We start from the raw sequence: 13,657 nt of genomic DNA, 5'->3' as shown, positions 1-13,657 counted from the left end.
CGGGTTGTATGCCTTTAATAATGAAAGTGTGGAAACTGGGCGCTCAGAGCTTCCTTCCATCTCAGTGACCGGCATCCCAAATTTGATGAGTTTTTCTGCTTCTGTGCATGATTATTTTAGCAGGTGTGGAAGATGGTTCTCAACCACCTGAGCGTATATCCCCAAGGTATCAAAAACTCCAAATGGGTAGTGGGTTTTCAGTGGCCTGAGGTCCTGGGGAAACTTGGAGGGACCTCTCTTTGAACCCTCAAGTTCAAGTGACACAGTAGTTAGAGCAATCCCTTTTATAGCCATCCGCCCCAAGTTAAAAGGTGCAATATTTTGATTGGCTATGGAGTTTGACCCTGGGAAGAGGTTTTTAAGAAAGTGTTTGTGAGGTAGCATTTTCTGTGAACTTCCTAAATGAAGGCTCACAGATTGCAAGGCCAGCCCATCATGGAAGTGCTTTTTCTTCCTAAGGGTTACCAGGGTTCAAAGGCAGGCTTACAACTTCCAAAAACAAGAAAACACAGGAAATTATATTAGAGTGCTGCGGGCATTTGTTCCCTGTGTTTGTATTTTATAAAGTATATTTTCTAAGGACAGTTTAATATTAGCGTGTCCCGCATTTGAGCCGCTTACCGAATGGCACACATGATGTAGTGCCTATGTTCTCATGGGATGTAAACCATTTCAGTAAGTGTGTTACCACAGGATTCCTTTGAGCCACTAAGCAACTCCTGATTTAGCATTGAAAAAACAACACAAATAATAAAGCCTGTAACAAAGATGGTCCAAAATATATTTAAAGTGAAACCCAATGTTGAAATTTGCACCACATACCTTACGGACAGGTAAAGGGCAGGGGAGAGAGAGACAAGCATCAAATTCCAGTTTGTATAGTTTGTCTCTCCTGCTCACTTCTTTTCCTTCCCTTTTTGCCTTTTAACTGTTCTGCTCCTTGGTCACTTCTGCCCGAGAGGGTGGGCAGGGGAAGTCAAGGGAAGGAAGAAAGTTGTAGTACTTGACACTGTCACTTGTGACCTCTCGTCTTGGAGGTGGCTCTAAAGAGTCCTGCAAAGCCGGCAAGGTTACATCTGCACCTCCGTGCTGTTTAGAAATAAGGAAACGGAGATTCAGAGAGGGTGAGTGACTTCCCCAAAGCCACACTGCTTCAAAGGGGTTGAGCTGGGAATTGAAGATCCCAAGTGGCTCTTCATACACAACCTGGAGTGAGGCACATTCCCTTCCTGTCTTCCCCCCCGCTTCTAGCTTGAAGTAAGTGTGTGTGTGTGTGTGTGTGTGTGTGTACACGGAAGGTGAACTGGTAAAGTGATGGCTTTGATCTACCTTTGATTTTAAAAACTTTCCATGTTTTCTGTCATTATCAGGGGCTACTGAAAATTTGTTCTGTTTAAATCAGGGCTGCAGCCAATTTATAATCCCTTATTCAGTTTTTAGAAACCCCTCTTCTCAGCAAACTTCAATCTCTGTCGGGATATATTCTAAGTTTGGATTTACACTTCAGAGCTGGAGTTTCCCTTGCAGTGATTATACTTGAATAGCTAAGGCTCAACAAAGCTTTTTGAAGAGAGAGTGGCAAGTGACAATGTTAAGTAGCATTTCTTTTTATGATCTTTAGTAGTTTCTGTTGATCTTTAGCTTTGCTAATATCCTCAAATTTCAAATTGTATAAATTCTTTGTTTCGCCCAACACCCACCCATAATGATCAGACTCACACGTGGGTCACTGACATTACAGTTGTCAATAGGGTATGACTGCTGAGTTCCACAGTTACTAAAGTTCATGAAAAACTTAAGAGGTTCCCCTTCAGAGGACAGGCTCCTTCTCCCACTTATTATCAAACTTGAATTCATACAGTTTAGAGGAAACAGGACTCAATAACAAAACGTCATCTTAAAGTAGCGGTGTGCCGGGGTGTTTCAGTCAATGGAGTATCTGAATTTTTATTTCAACTCTGGTCATAATCTCGTGGCGATCGTGAAATTGAGCCCTGCTACATGCTCCGTGCTGAGCGTAGAGCCTGCTTGGGATTCTCTCTCTCTCTCTCTCTCTCTTTCCCTCCCTCCCTCCTCTCTTCCTCTCTCCCTTTTCCTCTCTCTCCCCCACTTACGCACTGTCTCTCTCTGAAACAACAACAAATTTTTTTAAAGTAGCAATTAGCAAGGTTGTTCTCTTTTTATTAGCTGAGGCACACATTGGCTCCCTGAACTCATTCTGACCTCACCTGGGGATATGGAAAAAGAAATTTCTGGGTATATAAAGGGCCATAAAGCTTTACTGCAAGTACTGGAATGTGAACTTACGTTGCTGAATGTCATCATCTGTAAGTACAAATTTTATTTAAATCTCAGCAATCGTGTCAAATGCCCTTTTTGTAATGAACTGTGCTCTCTTTTGAGCGTGGCACTTGAAAAGGCATGTGCAGTATTCCTGTGTCTACATGCATTCACCTATGTATTTTCCGCGAAGGTCGTCTTGTGATCCTGCTGAACTCGGCCCGCGTTGATCAAGTACCTACTCGTTGATCAAGTACCTACTCCATGTTGAGCTCTGAGCCTTGAGGCAGTTTGTGATCTGGGGTTCTAGAAGAGACTGGCACAGAACAGATAGTTCCCCTACAGGTTGATAAGGGCACTGCGTGCTAAGAGGTGTGTTATGAGGTGCAGAAAGGAGTGTGGTGACCTCTCCCTGAGTCAGAGTTTCCTGGGGGACATGGAGTAGAAGCAAGTCTTGTCATCACTGTACCTCTGGTCTCTAATACCCAGCCTGACATAGCCCTTTAAGAAAGTGGGGCATGAAGCTGGCACACATAAATAAATGGGCCTTAAAACAACCTATACTTTATATCCTCGTAACTAGCAAATTGATAAGGATATTGAGGATGCAATGCAGTCATGTTCAAGGGGCAATTTTCTGAAGAGAATATTTGTAGTTTTTCCACCTGCCTTCTTTTTTGTTGAAAAAATATACAGTAAAGGAGAGGAGTAAATAGAATTAAGTAACAGTGATAAATCAGAAAAGAAATAACAGAAAATTACCTAGGTTTTCTGATCAAGCTTGTATCTTAGGACGTAATCTTATTACCTCTTATTACTGCTTTACCATGGTGCTCCGGTTTGGAATGTTTCTGGGAATCCTTCTTTCCATTGTTACAATGTTTATTCTTGATCTTTGACTTGTTATCCCACCTTTGCTATTTTCTGGCTTCAACATGATGCAGGGTGACTCATAAGCTTGGCTGTCAGAGAGAGAAACTGAGTGGTCTTGGGTGGTAAGATGTACTAGCCCTCCTTGGAGACCTGTGGGCAAGGACGGTGCTTTCATACTTCCTCAACTGTCAGAGTGTGCCTCGACAAATCCTCTNGGCTGGTTCGATATGCCACGTTAGCAGAAGTTCATTTTGGGCTTTGCTTCAAAGCGGAGCACTGCCAAGAGACTGCTGTCTTGAGAAAGGTGCATTATGTCAGTCAGGAGGTAGGATGCTCACCTGCTAATGGTCAGAAAGATGACTGGATTTCCAAAGACATCGGTGGCTTCCTTGAATAGTATCACTATCTATTTAACCCCTCAGAGCGGCATGTATTTTAAAAGGTAGATACTTAATGTTCTGTGTTGGTGAAAATAAGCACGAGTTTCCTTGGGCATTTACTGTGGTCAGCTGGACTCATGCCCAAGGTTATTATTAGACATCTTCCTGTTGTTCTGTGTCCAAATGCAACTTCCATTTCTTGCAGATCGATCTTAGTCAGGTGTGTTGTTGAGCACGGAACCAGTGAATTTGTTTCCTCCGTTCTCTTAAGTCGGTTCTTTTACCAACCCCCCATTTGCCTAATGCTAAAGTCCTGATGGAAGAAAGAAATCTCAGTTGGTAAGAAGATAGGTAGGTTCTTTGTTTCATTTTGGTGTAGAGCGTGTAGAAATGAGAAGGTTGTGTGTGTCTTCACTCGGGCAGTGAGGAGGATTTAAAGCATTCAGTGATGAAGGGCTTTAGAAAGTAACTGAGAGTTCATAGCAGCACTCTCAACAAGAGCCAAAACATGGAAAGAGCCTAAGTGTCCATCAACGGACGAATGGATCAAGAAGATGTGGTTTATCTATACCATGGAATACTACATGGCAATGAGAAACAATGAAATCTGGCCATGTGTAGCAACATGGATGGACCTTGAGGGTGTTATGCTGAGCGAAATAAGTCAGGCAGAGAAGGACAAATACCATATGTTTGCACGTATAGGAGGATTAGGAGGAACTTAACGGAGGAACAAGGGGGAGAAGAAGGGCGGAAATGGTGGGGGAAAGGGAGAGAGGCAAACCATGAGAGACTCTTGAATGCTGACAAAAACTGAGGACTGATGGATGTGGGGGGGAGGGGGGATGGGCATGGAGGAGGGCACTTGTGGGGATGAGCACTGGGTGTTATGTGGAAACTAATTTGACAATAAACTATTTGTAAAAAAAAATAAATATGCCCAAACAACAACAACAACAAAATATATATATATATACTGTAATAAAAGTTATGTGAATGTGGGGGGAAAAAAAAAAAGAAAGTAACTGAGAAAAAACTCAGTCCCCTATCAACAGGATCCAGTTAAGCCGGCCCAATAGCAAGTTCCCTGGGCAGTAATACACCATGTGCTGTGGGGAGGAGCAGAAGAGGTAACTCCTAGCCCCTACCCTTGAATATCGTGTCCATTTAACAGAAGACCATAGTTTGGTATGTGAAAGCATGCAGGATGCTGAAATCCCTTGTGAGAGAGCTATTTCTTTTCTGGTACGTTTGACTTTAATATATTGGACTTTACACAGCTTATAAGCTGTATTTTATCCATCGAGTACAAGTGCTTCCCGGCAAGGAAGACTCCATTGACCAGGTCCCCAAGTTAAGACACATCCCTGCATTTGAAGAAAACATGCAACTTGCTGATTCCAAAACATTTTCGGACACGGAGAGGACCAGTCTACTTTTGAGGGGATCTTGAGTCCCCAGTATAAGTGGCAGACTCCAGCCTCTAGACCAGTGCTGTCCAGTAGAAATACAGTTTAAAATGTTCTAGTAGCCATGGTTTAAAAAGTTGAAAAAGGTGAAAATTAAGGTGAAATTAATCCTAATACCTTCTGTTTAGCCTGATATATCCCAAATATTATCATTTCAACATTAATCAGTATCAAAATAATGAGTGGAGTATTTTATATTCTTTACAGTAAGTCTGAGATCATGTATATTATATTGGAACACATCACCATTCAGACTAGCTAGTTTCAAGTGCTTGGTAGCCATATGTGGCTGTAGAGGGAGCTCAGACACCTGCAAAGGCCTGTAGAGGATGAGCTCCTAGAAGCCACAATGATAAATACATATCATGTTGCATTGCACGCGTGCACACACACACATTTACTCAAAGCTAAGAAACAACTTCATACTTAGCACTTCTAATATTTTCTTTGCTACCCTATCCTGTTTTGGTTAGGAGGCTATGGAAGTGATCTAGATGAGAGAATTATTACGTTTGGAGTTATGGATGGGGCAGTGGAGAAGGAGAGAACTGGATGAATATGGGAGACACTAAAGATGTAAGCACCCCAGGACTTGATAACTGAGTCTGAGGGTTGGCCAGTATCAAGGAAGACTCCGTCTTCTGGCTTCCTCGAGTGGGTAGTATCACTGAGGTGGGAGTGTCAGGAGACAGTAGTTTGTGAGAGTCGTGTTGGGGATACCATGGAGACTTCCATTTGGAGAGGTCTAGTTAAATTTTGGTTTTGGAACTCAGGAGAGAGTTCTGAGCTGGAGATGTAGATGTGGGAGAGGTCAGTGTGGAGGAGATGGAAGTGAAATTGATCGGAATGAAATGGAGTCAGACAGTTTCTGGACCAAGAACATGGTAATTGAAATGGAAATGGTTAGCTAGCAGGAGCACATCAGGATAATCCTACTATAGGTAATTCGAGAAGATAACTGACCCTGGGCCATACTATCAGGTTCTTAGAGGGGAGGAAATAGAAGAGCTGTAATTAAAGCTATTAGAAGGCTTCTGATGGCTGCTTGTATCTATGTGAAATCTGGTTAAATTAATCTACTCTATCCCAGAATCTTTCCAGAACGGAGCCCTGAGGGACACCATTTTCTTTTTAGTTTATTTACTTATTTTGAGAGGGAGGACAGAGAAAGGAGAGAGAGAATCCCAAGCAGGCCTTGCATTTTCAGAATGGAGCCCGATGTGGAGCTTAAACCCATGACCTGTGAGCTCACGACCTGAGCTGAAATCAAGTCAGACACTTAACTAACTGAGCCACTCAGGCACCCCCTGAGAGACACCAGTAGAGAACGGATCATGAAAAGAAGACAGAGAGGTACTTTTCAAATATCTGGGAGATCGGGCTGGGGGGGGACAGTAGCAGGGTACGTTCTGTGGTGGGAATGTCCAATAGAACCAAATGCAGCAGAGAGATCAAATGAGATAATGAGGCAAAGGTTCCTTTAGATTTAGAAAGAAGAGGCCACTGGTGATGTTCCAGTGATGTGACGGGAGCAGAGGCCAGTAGGCAGTGAGCTGAGGAGCCTTTAGAAGGTGGGGAAGTAGAAGCTCGCCTGAGAAGGTAAGAAGATAGAATGTGTGGGATCCAAAGGTGGATGAATCAGGATTTAGGGTTGAGAGAAGCTAGCTTTTTTTTTCCTCTTCCTTTTTCATCTCATTCTTCCCGACATCCATCCAGTATGCCAAGGCTTTTAGTTGGCTCATTCTTTGAAGATGGTAGTAACTTGTACTTAAATATAAATGGCAAAGACCCAGTGGGAGAAAATGAAAGTGATGGGGGAAATTGAGGAAGGAATGAACCTTGGGCTGTGGAGACATTGGGCTTTAGTGAACAAGTGGAAGGATTGGTTTTAACTGGGAAAAGAGACGTTTCTTTCACTGGCGAGCTGGCAAGGATGTTTTGGGTAAGAAGTTTTAAGCGGAAGGCATTGAATATTGAAAGCCTCTCTTTATCTGATAGCTTCGGATTTCTCTCTAACGTGGAGGTGAAGTTAGTGGCTTGGTTCTGGCAGGTGCAAAAGTATCAGTATGAGATAGCCTGAGACATTGGGTCCAACCCCAGGCTCCAGAGGCCTCCAGGCTAGGGGTGGGGGTAGGGAAGGGTGGAAAGGCTGAGTGGTTCCTGATGAGATGTGGTTCCAATGAGAGGAAATGGATCTGTCCCCTTATGGCCTCTGGGGCTCCACATCAATCCCCAAGATCAAGAAAGGTGTAGATTTGGAGCTCCCCAAGAAAGTGGGCTGGCCCACAGCAAAAGGGCAGGGCCTGGCTAGACAAGAATGCTGCACCCTAGTCTCTGCTCATTGGAGTCCACAGTTTCCTTCCAACTTCAGTTTTACCGTTGAATTACTGTGTGGTCTTAAGCTAATCACTTCTCCTCTCTGGACCTCCGTTCTGTCACTCATGCCGGATTGGATAGGTGATCTTCTCCAGCTCCAAGGTTGCGATTCCAGCTTCCCTCACCACGGAGCATGCTCTACCCGTGTGTTGTTCGATCTCTTGCTCCTCTCAAAAAGCAGGGCTGCCCATTCCTCCCCTCATTTGGGTTTTATCCATTTGGGGTAGAAACAGGTTGAATAATCTTACGGCAAGACACATTGACTAAATATGAATAACAAAGGTTGGCCAAATACTCTGGAACTCTCCATTAGTAAAAGAAACAAACCTGTTGTCTTCCACTTTATTCTTCAGATGCTTCTTCAGAAAGGTTGAATGTATTCTGAATCATAGGTTGAATGTTCTAGTCATTATCCAAAGAAACCTAGATTGAATCTCTTCTTTGTGTGAATAATAACCTCCTCATTTATCTATCTCATGACACTGAAGTTCGAAATACTGGGTTTTCTTTGAAGCAAGGCAGTATGGCATTGAGCTGTCGGGGCCTTCTCTAGCTGATGCGAGCCACTTCGGCTCACTGCTTCCAGTTAAAGTCCAACAGTGGGTCAGGCCATTGTCTTGAAACTCTTGAGTCTTTTGCTCACACCCACACAAAGCTTTTTGGTGCCCCATGGTGGAAAAAAATGTAGAAAAAGATTTATTCCATCTGATCACTGGGGGTGGGATGAAAAGGAGAAAACAAGGAAGGTAGGAACAAACCTAAGTCGTTGCAAGCTAGACCTATTTTCTTCCAATAATCTCCCAGGTAACAGCCTCTACCTTGCTAGGATCTGATTACCCGTTGCTGGCCTTAGACCATAGCATTATTGTTTTAACATTCCTACCTTCCTCTTTATCCCAGCATGAGACAGGTTGTATGGGAGGCTGGGGAAGCCGACCCTGCTTGGGGATAAAGAGACAGTTCAACACTCAACAATCTGGAAGGCACACTCGAAAACACAGTGATTAGAAAGTAAAGCAGCAAGCCCTGTTAGTGTGCGCCTGTGTAATAATGTGCAGGGCCACACGGGGCCAGCCCATGGAGCTGGATGCATTTACATATAATCTCCTCCCTTCCGCCAAAGTCTGTGACTTGGTGTTTTTGTTTTCCACTTCGTAATTCATGCACGTTGAACCTGACATCAGTGTAAAAGGGAGCTGACGGTTATTTAAGCTGGCATTTAAGAAGGATAGCAGCAATAATAGGTTAATGGAAGCACCTGAACGATGTGTACAGCCTGTTGCCAACCAGATGATGCCGGAAGCCTATTCCTGGTACATGGAGGCTTCTGTGTTTCACGTCTAGTGCCTGATATTGACCGTAGGCACAGTCACACGACACTAAATTCTATTGCGCCTCCAGAGTGTTCAGTTACAAGGGAATTGTTCTGTATGGGGCCTAAGACTAGTGGTCTCATTCATTGTCCTCTGTGGGCGAATGTGGGACTGGTGCACACTGTGTTAGACTCTTTGCTGGTGCTTTATGTATGTGGCCTCGTTTAACCAGGTTGCAAGCCTATAAGATAAGAATTCCTATTCCCTGAGTTAGAAATCAGGAAACCAAGAATTAAGTAATTCCCCAAAGATCAAATACACTGATAAAGCTGGGATTTAAAGTGAGGTTGGTCTGACTTGTAAAGCACCCTGTTGCCACTACACACGATCCCCCAATGTCAGTGAGTGGAGAGTCACCTGCTCAGGCTTCCTGGGGAGTAGGAAGCAAGGTGTTTGTGCATGCACTTTGAGAAATGCTGTATTTAGCTCTCCGTGTCACATTGTCCACTTTTGGGACCAGGAATGGAAATGATTTTCCATGTCTAGGCTCTTGGTAGTAAATTTAGAAATTCGAAGTAAAGATTTTTGACCTGGCACACCTACTCCTAGGAAACCTGTACATATGGCCACAAAAGGCAAGTAATAGGGTGTTCTTAGCAGCATTATTCATAATAACTCCAACTGGAAACTACCCAGATCCCCAGCAGTAGAATGGATAGATAAATTGTTGTATTTTCACACAATGAAATGCTACACAGCAGTGGAGCATGAAGAGTCCACAGTTACCTGTAAAAATATGGATAAATCTTGCAAACATAATGTCAAATCAAAGAAGCCAGACACAAAAGAATACGTATTCATGATTCCATTTCTATTAAATATCTAAAAACATAGGCAAACCAATCTAGGAGGTTAGAAGTCAAGGTAGCAGAAGGAGCCCAGGACGGAGGATGGCAGTGGTGGGTTACTTGATCTGGGTGCTGCATTCGTTCATTTTGTGAACGTTCAGAGTTCCACACGTAGGATCTCTGCACGTTGCTGTATGTGCATTGTTCTTGAACACAAAGTTGAAAGATGCTCTGACCACGGAAATGGAGAGAGGGTACAGTCTATAACAGATTGCCCGTTTCCAAATAATTCTGGTTATCTCACAGGTCCCGTTTTAAGTCATGGTATCAGATCCTACCTACAGCTACAGCTCTTGGTCGCTCGCAGAGCTTCGCTGTGCTCCCGGGGTCAGGACCTGGCCCCCAAGAGGGCATAGGTAAGCTGCTGAAAGAAACTTCCCTTGCTTCTAGGACCAGTCTAGCCTGAGTCAGGTTACTTGTGAATTAAAAGCCATGGTGCCCAATCTATATGTGTTTTATAACAATGGCCTGGCCACACAGTCCATTTCTAGACTCAGAAGAAAGTGGACAGAATTGGTTAGCTAGTAAGAGTGCCTATGGATAATCCTTGTATAGGGCAAATTCTAGGAAATGACTGACCCCAAAGCATCCTCTCAGGTTTTTTAGGGGAAGAAAAATAGAAGAGCTGTAATTAAGCTAAAGAAATCCTCCCTGTATCTGCCTATATCTATATGAGATCTGGTTAGACTAATCTACATACCCCACACTCTTGCAAGATAGAATCCTGAGAAACAATTTTTAGAGGTCCAAGAGAGGAATGGTATTGAAAAGAAGACAGAGGGGCATTTCTCAAATAGATGGGAGTTTGGGGGTCTAAGAGCAATGATGTTGCTTTATTGATAGTTACGTGTTTGTTTGTTTCCGTAAAATACTGTTTTTATTAAAGAAGTCATCCACTTTGCACAACCAATCTTCTTTGGAACACCGTTCTTTGGAAAATCTTCTCTGGAAGATCTTGCCTTCACTGGCTCAGAAAAAAAAGGGGGGGAGTTATTATTGAACTAGAATCTAGCAAATACCTCAGGCTGCAACATTTTAGAAATATCTGTACTTCCATCCAACTGTATGGCAAACCTTCCACACTGCATAATTTGTTCTAATGCTTGTTTCTTCCAGTCTTCAGCAATGTTTTCTATATGTCTTCTAAATATATTTGCTGACAAAGGAATGCATTTTAGTTTGACATCAATTTTTCCCCCCACATACGAGAGCAGCCAGTTTTACTGCGGCATGAATAGCAGGTGCTTCTGCAATGGTATGAGACTTTTGGTTTTTCTTTATTGAATTATGGAAATTTGAAGAAGGCTTCTAACATTTATCATTACATGCAACAGTATGTTGTACAAGCCTGGATTGAGTATCACGTCTCGAAACATCGCTGAAAAAATCCTAGAGGTTTTTCTTCATGTGCTGGATGCTTTGCTTTTAAGTATCATGGTAATTACAGTAGCTTCATACGATCATAACCTAATAACTCAAGGTACAGTATATGTTCCAGGTGAAGTTTAATGCCAATGGTAGCAGATATTTCAACTAGTCTTCTTTGTGATAATTGTCCATTCAGCTGCCTTCCTGTTGATCTGATTAGGTCCTCATTGTTCACAGCTGATAATGTGGCTGATGAAAGACACCTACAAAGGGTTCTTGTTTGCCTGTGCTTGTATTATTTTTTTGCTTTCCTATTTCATTCTGGGAAGTGTTTTAAGCCACTTGGTGATCCTGTGAGCATTGGTTTAGTTGAAACTAGGTAACCTAATCTATAAATGCCCTTATCCAGGCCCAGGCAAAACGCATTAAATTACAGTAAGCTGAAAGCAAGTGAAAACGTCGGGGGATCCAGACCACAACTTTGCATTCTTCCTTGAGGACACTTCGTAGCCTTGATGTTGACAGAGATAGGGCACCAGTATCGAACTGCATGTTGGAATTAGAATGCTTCTTGTTTTTTACCATGAAAACTAGATCTAAGAGCGAGTGTTGTTCTCTCATGGGTTGTCTCGCCCATCCCACATTTAAAACCCCTGGTCTCTTGATTCTGTCTTGCCCTTGGATCCAGCAGTGAGGGGAAGGACTGCATTTTCAGATTCTGTGTGTGGCCTCTTATAGGAATGCTCTTTTGAACTGTTTTTTGGTTCTGAGATACTGCCCTGCCTCATAACAATATTTTGAACAAACATTAAAGACAGGATTGTCCTTATCAGGTCGCTGTTGTTGAGTGTGCTGGTCCCCCTCCCGAGCATCACCCAGCATGCCCCTTACGGAAGCCCTGCTGGAGGAAAGTCTATAAAACTCGACCTCAGGAAATGCCACGCTTCCCCTCAGGATCTATTTTGTTGTTTTACTTATGGACAATATTAACTTTGTCTCTCTCTGCTTTGTCTTGCTCTGACTGCTGAGAGCTTGAAATCGTTTCTGTGATCGGCCTGAACTGTGGAGAAGTGGATAGGTGTTCCTGTATGCTCATTTCCTTTCTGACCTTTGTTGAAACTGTATTTCCTCCCTCAACCCAGATCTTGCAACTATTCAGCTTTCAAATCTTATCTTTTTTAAAGTCACCTCAAGTCCTTTGGCGAAGGAGATGGGATATGAATACTATATATAATTGTTACTGATGTTCATTAGAAACTCCTTAATTTGTTGCTTCAGAAAAATCTACTTAGGGTAGGGACTTTTTAAATCTGTAGGTAAAAATGATTCTTTTCTATTGCCAGCAACCTGTATGCATTTCATGAATCCATCATGAAGCCATTACTTATGAGATACAGTCCCATTGTAGAGATGTTACAATGTCAGAAAATTGCCGCCACTGATTTTAAGACATTTCTTCTAAGACCCCTCTCCTCATTTCGGAGATGTGAACATGTGGGGGGAAATATGCATCTTAGGATAAATGAAATGTGTTATTTATAGTACATTTCGGAGGGTGGCGGCATGGGTGGTGTGGGGTTATGGTGAGTGTTTTAGGGAAGCCTGGATCCCTAGAGCATAATAACATTTCTGATCTCTGGTCGCTGGAAGGGCCAGAACTGCTAGCCTGACCTAGTCACANAATGAGCTTCTTACAAAGGAACTCTAGATAAAGTTGGAAAATCTATTTCTTAAAGGCATTTAAGATAATTTTTTAAACTGTGATATTCTTTTGCTTTCAACTAATTTCAAAATACTACTTCTCAACAATAGAAAAATGAGCACAAAGACAGATCATTCTCAGAAGAAACTACAAATGGCTAATAAACATTTGAAAGATGTTCCATCTTTTTTGTAATCAAAATAATGCAAATTGAAACAGCGTGATGCCATTTTTTGGTCTATCGAATTGACAAAGATAATACTCAAAGCCGGTGAGATGGAAGGAACCTAGGTGCTTTTTTTAAAATTTAATTTTATTTTTTAATGTTTTTTATTTATTTATGAGAGAGAGAGAGAGAGAGACTGTGTGAGCAGGGGAAGGTCAGAGAGAGAGAGGGAGACACAGAATCCAAAACAGGCTCCAGGCTCTGAACTGGCTGTCAGCACAGAGCCCGATGTGGGACTCAAACCCATGAACCGTGAGCTCATGATCTGAGCCAAAGTCAGACGCTTAACTGACTGAGCCACCCAGGCGCTCCCCCAGGTGGTTTCATACATTGTACCCTGACTATAAATGATACAGCTTTTGTAGTAGCTAATTCACCACTACGTGTTAAAATGTTCTGCAAATATTTATGTTCATACCCCCAGTCTAAGTAATTCAGCTTCTAGATCTATCCTAAGGAAATAATCAGAGGCTCAGAGCTATGTTTAGAATGTTATTCCTATTAGTAAAACATAAACAACTTCATATTCAACAAAAGAGAGACGCCTAAACACATTATGGGTTTTCTGTTCAGTGGCATGTTGTGTAGCTATCAAAATTAGTGAGAGTTAAATAGGAAATAAAATGTGTACCTTGTGCTCATTTTGCTGTGTACCTAAAACGTGTCTCAAAAATAAAGTCTATTAAAAACAATAGTGGGGTCGTTCTGCAGGAGAATGGACTCTTGAGAGGGTGGGGGGTGTCACAAAGTGGCCGCGGCTGG

At 42.5% G+C, this 13,657-nt stretch overlaps 1 protein-coding gene across 5 annotated transcripts in view; it reads left to right on the top strand.

Annotated features, from left to right (window-relative positions):
• The window catches only part of PCYT1B (phosphate cytidylyltransferase 1B, choline), a 119,384-nt gene that overhangs the window by 25,637 nt on the left and 80,090 nt on the right, over positions 1-13,657 (top strand). The window lies entirely within an intron of this gene.

The sequence above is a fragment of the Crocuta crocuta genome, unplaced genomic scaffold (assembly GCF_008692635.1).
Source record: "Crocuta crocuta isolate KB4526 unplaced genomic scaffold, BGI_CrCroc_1.0 scaffold1468, whole genome shotgun sequence".
Taxonomy (NCBI): domain Eukaryota; kingdom Metazoa; phylum Chordata; class Mammalia; order Carnivora; family Hyaenidae; genus Crocuta; species Crocuta crocuta.
This window is presented reverse-complemented; position numbering and strand designations above follow the sequence as displayed.